The following is a 12,043-nucleotide window of genomic DNA, read 5'->3' as shown; positions in this document are numbered from 1 at the left end:
GCACTCACTTGGACAGCCTGCACTACAGTTTGGAGCCTCAAGGAGCGATCCCTTGAGTGCAGGCTGAGTGGCGCCTTAGTGTGTTTTTCCAGGATCGTGCCAACTGCTTTCCTCCCCACGACTATGCATGTGAGGTTCTGATGGGGGTTGAGGTGTCCGGCAGGTTGTTGGGCCTGAGAAGAAGTCTGGATTCCAGGCTTGTTTGAGGCAGAAGTTTTCCCTTTAACTGTCTGCAGCTTTCTCACAAGCAGCCCCCAGTACACAGCATGACATAGTGAGTAACAGATAGCTTTAAATCAGAATCAGAGGGAGGGGTGGTCTTTAAAAGTGTGTTTTCTGTTTTGGGATTAGAGCCAGGGTCCCTCCACCTCTGAAATCCCCAAATTACTACCTTTTGGATCCCGGTGTAGCATTTACAGTATGTTTTTGACACTAAAATCGCTACTGCCGTGGCCATCTTGGATTTCCCGATTTGAAAACAAAAGCCTCAAAACAACTCGATTTTGATAAAAAACAGGTATGATGAACTCCTCCTCAGGCCAAGATACCTTGGATTTATGCCAGATTTGTGCTTTATAGCTGACTTAGGATTGTCTGTATTGCACATGCTGCGTGTGAGGGGGAGCAAGAGTTGCTAGCTTACCTTTTTCTAGTCCCTTGGTGGTGTTAGTGCCTATATGTGTGAGGGGGCCAGGCAAAAAGTCCAGGTTTGAGCTGGGGAACAGCACAAGTCCATCCCTGATAAAATGCAGCTGTGCTTTTGCCGTAAAACCCCAGAAAGGAGCTCAGGAGCATCCATAGGGGCCACCTGCAAACCAGGACAGGGGTTCCCTTCTGAATTTATCAATTTGATGTTTGAAGCTTGCATGACATAACATTCTTCAGTGTTCTCCCCAGAAATTTTTTCCAGCCAGATGGCACAAAAAAGTAGCTGGGTGGAGCGGGACAGGGAAATTTGGTGGTGCAAATTTGGTGCTATGCAAATTACCCCTCCCTGCTCACGGTGAAGGAGTAGGGCAGGGGTGTCCAATCTTTTGGCTTCCCTGGGCCGCATTAGATGAAGAAAATTTTTTTCTGGGGCTGTGCAAACACTAACACTAGCTGATGAGCAAAAAAAAAAAGGCTGAGTAGGTCCCAAATTTGCATTCACTAATATAGAAGATGTACGTTTCTAATAATAAGCCTTCATTAAAGGGACACTGTGGAGAGGAACCCAAAAAAGCTGTAATGCTTACCCTGACTGAGTGATCTTCCACGTGCACTGCTAACAGTGGGAGCAGCCACAGTCTTACGCATCCCCACTCTGATAAGCAGGGATGCGCACTCCTTGTTTTCCCATTCACTTCTATTACAGCTACGGTGAGCCTCTTCAAAGGTGAGCCTCATCAGAGCGGGGAAGCTGAATCAGCTGTCAGTGGCGCACGTGGAAGATCGTTCAGTCAGGGTAAATATTACTGCTTTTTTGGGCCTTCCACTTTGAGCTTAGGCTCCCTTAAAATGAACATCTCTCCTGCTGCAGCTAGTAGGGATCCCCAAGCCTCACCAACTGACAGCCATCTCCTCCCCTCAACTTACCAAGTTCTGCAGCTGGCAGCAATATTGCAGAGCTGCTGCCTTTTTTTTTTCATCTTTATTCCTTTTTATTTCTTTCAACAAGTGTACAATATTATTACAAATAATTCACATCATTCACTTGACATTCTTAATCAATATAATTACACATCTTTTAATTCCCTCCACCCACCTCCCATCCCCTCCCATATCAACAAAATATTTTACCCAAACATATACATACTTAGATTATCCCAGGACAAGCAGGCAGGTATTCTCACTAGTGGGTGATGTCATCCGACAGAGCCCCGATAACGGACATCTTGCAAACATGTCTTGCTTGAAGAAACTCAGAAGTTTCGAGATGCCCGCACCGTGCATGCGCCAGTGCCTTCCCGCCCGATGGTTCAGGCATGTCTCCTCAGTTCTTTTTCTTCCGCGGAGCTGAGAAGTCTATCTTCAATTTGCGCCCATTGAATCTCTTTTTTTGCCTTCTATTTTGCCGCGAGTTGAGTTCTTTTGGCTCTCCTGTGCATTTATTTCTTTCTTTGATTTCTTTTTTTTAAAAAAAAAATATTTTTCCTTCTGATACCGGGTCGGCCGCGTGGCTGGGGCCCCGCGCCTTCGACCTTGCGGCGGAGCTTTTCCGGCCTATGTCCCGGCCGATTACCGGTTTCAAAAAGTGTAGCAAGTGCCAGCGCGCGATTTCGCTCACGGACCCTCATCGACGCTGCTTACAGTGTCTGGGACCGGATCACTTCCCGAAATCGTGCCGGCCTTGCTCCACTCTGACGGCGAGAGCGTTTAAGCGCCGCTGTCTACTGTGGGAGTCCATGTTCAAGATGAAAGCTTCATCGGATCCTGCAGCTTCGACATCGACGGGTGCTTCGACTCCTTCAGCGAAGCCCTCTGCCTCCTCGGCTGCTTCGGGCCTCCTGAAACCGGCATCGTTCACACCGGTTTCGGCCCCGGCTTCGGCGCCGATGCCTTCCTCCGTCTCCTCGGAGCAGGTATCGACCCCTATAGTTCCACCGGTGGTGCTCAAGGTGCCGAAGACTGGCAAGCAGAAGCACGCAGCACCGAAGGAGCGCGGAGACCGTGCGGAAGGGCCCCCTTTTGGTGCGGATCCCTCCATATCGGCTTCGTTGCGGTCCCTTCTGGAGGCTCAGTTCGTGGAGTTCATGCAGACCATGGGGCCTCGACTGATTGCCACCATTCAGGGTGACCTCCCAGCTTCAGCTTCGAGGGGCGGACCGCCCCCTCCTCCTCCTCCTCCTCGCCGCACGACCTCGTTGCTCGGCGAGGAGGAGCGGCGAGCGGTGTCCGGGTCCTCGAGGAGGTCCTCCGTTAGTGCTGTGCCTCCTTTGGAACCGATTCCCTCGAGGAGGGCCTCCCTTAGTGATATGCCTCCCTTGGAGCCCATCCCCTCGAGGAAAGCCTCGTTTAGTGAGCTGCCTCCCTTGGAACCGATTACTCCGCCCCATGACTCAGTGTGGCGTCCACCTTCGGGGCCACCCAGTCCTGGGCATAGCAGGAAGCAGGACGAGTTCTTCCGAACCCCCTATCAAGCCTGGGCGGTGTCAGGGGAGGCACCGACTCTTCCGCCTCTGCGATCGACGGCATCGAGTCCGATCTGCTCCTTGGAGGCGTCTGACCCAGTTTCTCACAGACGGGCTCAATCCCCTTCCAGGCATCGATCCAGACATTCTTCGAAGCATTCCTCTCGGCATTCGACCGTCTCGCCTCAGAAGAAATTGCCTCGGTTGGGGTATGCTGCTTCGACTGGGTCTCCTCCTCCGGGCCCGGAGTTCGAGGACCCCGAGGTTTTCTACTCGTCCTGTTGCTCGCAGGCCTCTCTGGAGCCTGAAGCCTCTTCTTCTTCTAGTCCGTCTTGCAGACCGGCGACGGCGGACCAACTGTCCTTTTCATCGTTCCTCAGGCAGATGGCAGATGACATGGACATTACTCTCGATGCTGGGTCTCGATATTCCAAGGAGTACCTCGATACCATGCACTTGCCTCGTCCTCCGGCAGAGTCCTTGCGGCTTCCCCTGCACAAGCTCCTCGACCAGACCTTCATGCGATGCTTCGAGTCTCCTTACTCTATCCCTGCTGTCCCTGGCAAATTGGATGCGCGGTACCGCACGGTGCATCATAAAGGCTTCGAGGGTCCTCAGCTTTCTCACCAGTCCCTCCTGGTCGAATCCTCGCTCAAGTGGTCTCATCCTGGCCAGGTCTATGCTTCAGTGCTTCCGGGCCGCGAGGGCAGAACCATGGATAAGTTTGGTCGACGCATCTATCAGAATTCGATGATGGCGTCTCGAGTCCTGAATTACAATTTCCACTTTGCAGCCTACTTGGAATTTTTTCTACCTGTGCTTCGGAAGTTCACACCATACATCGAGTCCCAGGCTAGGTTTGAGTTTGAGGAAGTGGTTGCTTCGCTGTCCCATCTTCGGCTTCAGTTAATGCAATCTGCCTATGATGTGTTCGAGCTCTCAGCCCGAGCGGCGGCCTGCTCGGTGGCGATGCGCCGGTTGGCCTGGTTGCGGACCATTGATATGGACCCGAATCTTCAGGACCGCCTGGTGAACGTCCCGTGTGCTGGGGCGGATCTTTTTGACGAATCCATCGAGACTGTCATGAAGAAGTTGTCTGACCACAAAAAGTCCTTCCAATCTCATGAAGAAGTTGTCTGACCACAAAAAGTCCTTCCAATCTATCCTTCGGCCGAAGCCTAAGCCTCAGCAGTCTCGACCTTCTCATCCGCCGTTGATTTATCAGAGGCGTTATCAGCCGAGGCAAACTCCACCTGCGAGGCAACCGGCGAAGCGTCAGCCTCCCCAGAAGGGTCAGCCTAAGTCTCAGTCGCCTGCTGTCCCTAAGACCACTCAGCCTTTTTGACTGTCTCGTCGAGGGCATAACCAACCTTGTTTTGCCTCCCCCTGTTTTTCCCATCGGAGGGCGCCTCCATCATTTTTATCATCGCTGGGAGGCCATAACAACCGACCTCTGGGTCCTTACTATCATCAAGGAAGGATACTCTCTTCATTTCCATCGGGTCCCTCCGGACCACCCTCCAAGAGAGTATCCTTCCAACTTGACTCAGACCGCCCTTCTTCTTCAGGAAGCTCAGGCTTTGCTCCGGCTTCGTGCCGTGGAGCCGGTTCCGACGGACCAACTGAACCAGGGGTTTTACTCCCGGTACTTCCTTGTTCCGAAGAAGACGGGCGACCCGCGACCCATTTTGGACCTCAGGGTCCTCAACAAATTCCTAGTCAAAGAGAGGTTTCGCATGCTGACACTTGCTTCTCTCTACCCCCTCCTCGAGCAGAACGACTGGTTATGCTCTCTGGATCTCAAGGAGGCCTACACTCATATTCCCATTCATCCGGCCTCTCGCAAGTTCCTCAGATTTCGGGTGGGACATCTCCATCTGCAATATCGAGCGCTTCCATTCGGCCTGTCTTCGTCCCCCAGAGTCTTCACCAAATGTCTGGTGGTGGTGGCCGCGGCCCTCCGGAACCAAGGTCTTCAGGTATTCCCCTACCTCGACGACTGGCTGATCAAGGCTCCCTCGGCCTCGGGGGTCCTCTCAGCGACCCTGTCAACGATTCTGTTCCTGCAGAGTTTGGGATTCGAGATCAACTTTCCCAAGTCTCATCTACAGCCGACCCAGTCTCTTCCCTTCATCGGGGCTGTCCTGGATACCGTACGTCTCAGAGCATTCCTTCCTTCTCAGCGCATGGATGCTCTTCTTCATCTCTGCCAGTCTGTGTCTTCTCGCCAGACCATCTCAGCGAGACACATTATGGTCCTCCTGGGCCACATGGCCTCTACAGTTCATGTGACGCCGTTTGCCAGACTCCACCTCAGAATTCCTCAGTGGACCCTGGCATCTCAGTGGACTCAGGTGTCGGATCCGTTGACTCGACACATCACAGTCACTCCTGCTCTTCGGCAGTCTCTACTCTGGTGGATGACCTCTTCGAATCTATCCAGAGGTTTGCTGTTTCATTCTCCTCCCCACCAGAAGGTTCTCACAACCGATTCCTCGACCTATGCCTGGGGAGCGCATCTGGATGGGCTTCGCACTCAGGGATTCTGGACCTGTGCGGACCGACTCCATCAAATCAATCTTCTGGAGCTCAGAGCCATCTTCAATGCTCTTCAAGCTTTTCAACATCTGCTTCACGTCATGGTGGTCCTCATTCGCACCGACAATCAGGTCGCCATGTATTATGTCAACAAGCAAGGGGGCACGGGCTCGGCCTCCCTCTGCCAGGAAGCTCTCAGAGTCTGGGATTGGGTGGTTCGCCACAACACCTTCCTCAAAGCTGTCTACATTCAGGGGAGGGACAATGTCTTGGCGGACAAACTGAGTCGTCTTCTCCAGCCTCACGAATGGACACTCCACTCCAAGCCCCTTCATCAGATCTTTGCTCAGTGGGGAACGCCTCAGATAGACCTCTTTGCGGCTCCCCACAATTTCAAGCTGCCTCAGTTTTGCTCCAGGATCTACGCTCCTCATCGCCTCGAGGCAGATGCTTTTCTGCTGGATTGGGGGAATCGCTTTCTGTATGCGTTTCCGCCATTCCCTCTCATTCAAAAGACTCTAGTCAAACTGAAGTCCGAACATGCCACCATGATTCTGATAGCTCCTCGGTGGCCCAGGCAACCTTGGTTCTCCCTTCTACTTCAACTCAGCAGCAGGGAACCATACCTACTTCCAGTGTTTCCTTCACTGCTTACTCAGCATCAGGGGTCTCTGCTTCATCCCAACCTGCAGTCTCTCCACCTGACAGCTTGGTTCCTCTCAACGTAACTCCGCACCAGTTTTCCCAGGCGGTGAGGGATGTCTTGGAGACTTCCAGGAAGCCTGCTACTCGTCAATGCTACTCCCAAAAATGGACTAGATTTTCTTCATGGTGTATTTCCAATTCTAAGGAGCCTCAGCGGGCCTCCCTATCCTCTGTTTTGGATGGTCGGGATATTAAAAACCAATAAACTTGGAAACTTGGAAACTATCTTTTACATCTGTCTCAGTCTGGTCTCAAGTCGACATCTATACGAGTCCCACCTGAGTGCTATTGCGGCTTTCCATCAGCCTCTACAAGGGAAACCTCTCTCTTCTCATCCTGTGGTTTCCAGATTTATGAAAGGACTTTTTCATGTCAATCCTCCTCTCAAACCGCCTCCAGTGGTTTGGGATCTAAATGTTGTCCTTTCTCAGCTTATGAAACCTCCTTTTGAGCCTCTGAGCAAGGCTCCACTAAAGTTTCTCACTTGGAAAGTGGTTTTTCTGGTGGCCTCACATCTGCTCGCAGGGTCAGTGAGCTTCAGGCCTTGGTGGCGGACCCACCTTTCACAGTATTCCATCATGACAAGGTGGTCCTCCGCACTCACCCGAAATTCCTGCCTAAAGTGGTCTCTGAATTTCACCTCAACCAATCCATTGTGCTTCCAGTGTTCTTTCCAAAGCCTCATTCTCATCCTGGAGAATCAGCTCTTCACACTCTGGACTGTAAACGTGCTTTGGCTTTCTACTTGGATCGCACCAAACCACACAGAACTGCTCCTCAACTTTTCGTCTCCTTTGATCCAAACAAGTTGGGACGACCTGTATCGAAGCGCACCATCTCCAACTGGATGGCAGCTTGTATCTCTTTCTGCTATGCCCAGGCTGGATTACCTCTTCCCTGTAAGGTCACAGCACATAGGGTCAGAGCAATGGCAGCCTCTGTAGCCTTCCTCAGATCGACACCGATTGAGGAGATTTGTAGGGCTGCCACTTAGTCCTCGGTTCATACGTTACATAGAAACATAGAAATAGACGGCAGATAAGGGCCACGGCCCATCCAGTCTGCCCACCTTAATGACCCACCCCTACCTTTCTCTGTGAAGAGAACCCACGTGACGATCCCATTTTGTCTTAAAATCGGTCACGCTGCTGGCCTCAATCACCTGAAGTGGAAGACCATTCCAGCGATCTACCACTCTCTCGGTGAAAAAGTATTTTTCTGGTGTCACCGTGCAGCTTCCCTCCCCTGATTTTCCACGGATGCCCTCTTGTAGCCGTGGGACCTATGAAAAAGAAGATATCTTCTTCCACCTTGATGCGGCCCGTGAGATATTTGAACGTCTCGATCATGTCTCCCCTCTCTCTGCGTTCCTCGAGTGAGTATAGCCGCAACTTATCCAGCCGTTCCTCATACGGGAGGTCCTTGAGTCCTGAGACCATCCGGGTGGCCATTCGCTGGACCGACTCCAGTCTCAGCACATCTTTGCGGTAATGAGGCCTCCAGAATTGAACACAGTATTCCAGATGGGGTCTCACCATGGATCTATACAATGGCATAATGACTTCAGGCTTATGATTGACGAAACCCCTACGTATACACCCTATGATTTGTCTAGCCTTAGATGAAGCCTGCTCCACTTGATTGGCAGTCTTCATGTCTTCACTGATGATCACCCCTAAGTCCCGTTCTGCTACAGTCCTTGCTAGGATCTCGCCATTAAGGGTGTAACTTCTGCATGGGTTTTGGCTGCCAAGGTGCATGACCTTGCATTTTTTGGCATTGAAACCTAGTTGCCAGATCCTAGACCAGCGCTCCAATAGGAGTAGGTCGTGCGTCATATTGTCGGATATTGAGTTTTTGACCGTTGCACTCCTTTCTACTACATTGCATAGTTTGGCGTCATCTGCGAATAACGTTATTTTACCTCGAAGCCCTTCTTCCAAGTCTCTTATAAAGATATTGAACAGGATCGGGCCCAAGACCGATCTCTGCGGCACTCCACTGATCACCTCTGTCATTTCAGAGGGGGTGCCATTCACCACCACCCGCTAAAGCCTGCCTCCAAGCCAGTTCTCAACCCATTTTGTCAAAGTGTCACCCAATCCTATAGAACTCATTTTGTTCAACAGCCTGCGGTGTGGTACGCTATCGAAAGCTTTGCTGAAGTCTAAGTATACGATGTCCAGGGGCTCCCCAACATCCAGCTTCCTCGTCACCCAGTCAAAGAAGCTGATCAGATTGGATTGGCAGGATCTCCCCATAGTAAATCCATGTTGACGGGGACCCCGTAGATTCTCCTCGTTCATGATCGTATCCAATTGACGTTTGATTAGAGTTTCCATCAGCTTGCTCACTATTGATGCTCATTATTGTCTGGATACTTTCTCCAGACGGGATGGGCAGTTTGGCCAAACTGTGTTACAAAATTTTGTTCTCCTAAGTTACCAACTCTCCCTCCATCCCATTGAGGTTAGCTTGGAGGTCACCCACTAGTGAGAATACCTGCCTGCTTGTCCTGGGATAAAGCAATGTTACTTACCGTAACAGTTGTTATCCAGGGACAGCAGGCAGCTATTCTCATGTCCCACCCACCTCCCCTGGGTTGGCTTCTCTGCTAGCTACCTGAACTGAGGAGACACGCCCGGACCATCGGGCGGGAAGGCACTGGTGCATGTGCGGTGCGGGCATAAGAACATAAGCAGTGCCTCCGCCGGGTCAGACCATAGGTCCATCCTGCCCAGCAGTCCGCTCCCGCGGCAGCCCAAACAGGTCACGACCTGTCTGAATCACCAGAAGGGGCTCCCTTGCCACCTTGGTTTCTCATTGAAGTCCTATCTTCCCATCGAAGTCCTAACCCTCCGGTCTTGCACATGCACGACCTGATTGGGTTTCTATACTTATTACCTGGTTAGCTTTCTATACTTGTGTTACATCCCAGCACCTCTCTCAGTATAGAAAGCTAACCAGGTAATAAGTATAGAAACCCAATCTAAACTTCTGAGTTTCTTCAAGCAAGACATGCTTGCAAGATGTCCGTATCGGGGCTCTGTCGGATGACATCACCCACTAGTGAGAATAGCTGCCTGCTGTCCCTGGATAACAACTGTTACGGTAAGTAACATTGCTTTCTCCCTCCCCCCCATTTTTACAAATTATCCCTTAAGGAAAAAGAATAATCCTTAATCATTACAATATTCAATTAATGGCCTCCACACCTCCTTAAACCTTTTAAAATATCCCCTCTGTACTGCAAGAAATCTTTCCATCTTATACACATGACAAACTGAGTTCCACCAAAAACTACAATTCAATCTAGAATAATCTTTCCAATTAGACGTTATTTGTTGAATTCCCACTCCAGTAAGAATCATCAATAATTTGTTGTTTGCTGCAGATATCTGACTTTTGGCCCTCATACACATTCCAAAAATCACTGTGTCGTAGGATAATGCTACATGATTTTCCATCAACATATTAACCTGATCCCATATTGATATCCAAAATGCCTGAATACATGGACAATAAAATAAAAGATGGTCTAAAGTTCCAATTTCAATTTTACAATGCCAGCATCTATTAGACTTAGAGCAATCTAATTTTTGTAATCTAGTAGGGGTCCAGAATGCTCTATGCAACAAAAAGAACCATGTTTGCCTAATAGATGCCGACATCGTACCTTTAATTCTCCAAGACCAAATACGTGGCCATTGAGATGCATTAATTTGATGCTTAATCTCAATGCTCCAAATATCTCTTAATCCATTTTTTGGTTTCTTATTCAAATAATTAAATATAATTTTTTACCACTTTGCGGCCTGGTGTCCCATAAAATCTGCCTGGAAACATAAGAATTCTAAGCTGTAATGATCATTTAAAGATTTCCATTCAGGGAACCCCACCTGAATAGCCTGCTTCAATTGCAACCATTTATAACTTTGTTTTTTATTCAGACCATATTTATGTTGCAATTGTGAAAAATCAAGCAGCTTACCATTATCAATTACTTCAGTTAAAGATCTTATACCTGCTTGCTGCCTTAAGAACATAAGAACGTAAGAATTGCCGCTGCTGGGTCAGACCTGTGTTCCATTGTGCCCAGCAGTCCGCTCAAAGACCAGTGCTCTAAATGAGTCCAGCCTCACCTACGTACGTTCCAGTTTAGCAGGAACTTGTCTGACTTTGTCTTGAATCCCTGGAGGGTGTTTTCCCCTATAACAAGACTCTGCAAGAGCGTTCCAGTTTTCTACTACTCTCTGGGTGAAGAAGAACTTCCTTACGTTTGTATGGAATCTATCCCCTTTTAACTTTAGAGAGTGCCTTCTCGTTCTCCCTAACCTTGAAGAGGGTGGAAAAATCTATCTTTATCTGCTAAGTCTATTCCCTTCAGTATTTTGAATGTTTCAATCATGTCCCCTCTCAGTCTCCTCTCTTCAAGGGAGAAGAGGCTCAGTTTCTCCAATCTCTCACTGTACGGCAACTCCTCCAGCCTCTTAACCATTTTAGTCGCTCTTCTCTGGACCCTTTCGTGTAGTCCCGTGTCCTTCTTCATGTACGGTGACCAGTGCTGGACTCAGTACTCCAGGTGAGGGCGCACCATAGCCCGGTACAGCAGAATGATAACCTTCTCCGATCTGTTCTTGATTCCCTTCTTAATCATTCCTAGCATTTTGTTTACCCTTTTTGCCGCTGCCGCACATTGCGCGGACAGCTTTGACTTGTCGATCAGAACTCCCAAGTCTCTTTCCTGGGAGGTCTCTCCAAGTACCGCCCCGGACATCCTGTATTCGTGCATGAGATTTTTGTTACCGACATGCATCACTTTACACTGACCAACGTTGAACCTCATTTGCCATGTTGATGCCCATTTCTCGAGCTTGATTATGTCACATTGCAGATCTTCGCAATTCCCTCGCGTCCTTACTACTCTGAATAACTTCATATCGTCCGCTAATTTAATCACCTCACTCGTCGTACCATGTCCAGGTCATTTATAAAGATGTTGAGGAGCACGGGTCCAAGCACCAAGCCCTGCGGTACCCCACTGATGACACTCTTCCAGTCCGAATATTGTCTATTTACCCCCCACTCTCTGTTTCCTATGCTCCAGCCAGTTTTTAATCCATATGAGTATTTCACCTTCGATTCTATGGCTTGCAATTTTCCGAAGTAGTCGTTCATATGGAACCTTGTCAAACGCCTTCTGAAAATCCAGATATACAATGTCGACCGGGTTTACTCCCTCAAAGAAGTGCAGCAAATTCGTCAAACACGATCTGTCTTTGCTGAAACCGTGCTGACTGGTCCTCATCAGATTGTGTCCGTCAAGGTGATCAATGGTGCGGTCCTTTATCAGCACCTCTACCATCTTTCCCGATACCGAGGTCAGACTCACCGGTCTGTAGTTACCCGGATCTCCCCTCGAACCTTTCTTGAAGATCGGCGTAACATTCTCCCTGCCCCCTCTCCCCACCTTGGCTTTCATGCATGCATGAAAGCAGTGGCAGCTTGAGGATATTGCCATTGGCTGCAAAGCTTAGAGATTTTGGGTTGCCAGACTGGAGAAAGATGTTTTCAGGTGGCAGGGCTTTGGAATCCCCTATAGCTCAAGTATTTTTAAATTGCCTTCGGGCAGGGAGAAACTTTGGTACCCATCCACTAATTTTGGGCTCCAGTCCCTCCATTAAATCAGG

General features: G+C 49.6%; 1 protein-coding gene across 6 annotated transcripts in view; it reads left to right on the top strand.

The window, feature by feature from the left end:
- SCAF4 (SR-related CTD associated factor 4) overlaps window positions 1-12,043 on the top strand; it is a 375,178-nt gene that overhangs the window by 52,726 nt on the left and 310,409 nt on the right. The window lies entirely within an intron of this gene.

Source organism: Geotrypetes seraphini, chromosome 6 (genome assembly GCF_902459505.1).
Source record: "Geotrypetes seraphini chromosome 6, aGeoSer1.1, whole genome shotgun sequence".
NCBI lineage: Eukaryota > Metazoa > Chordata > Amphibia > Gymnophiona > Dermophiidae > Geotrypetes > Geotrypetes seraphini.
The sequence above is the reverse complement of the archived record's forward strand: the minus strand, read 5'-3'. Positions and strand labels throughout refer to the sequence as shown.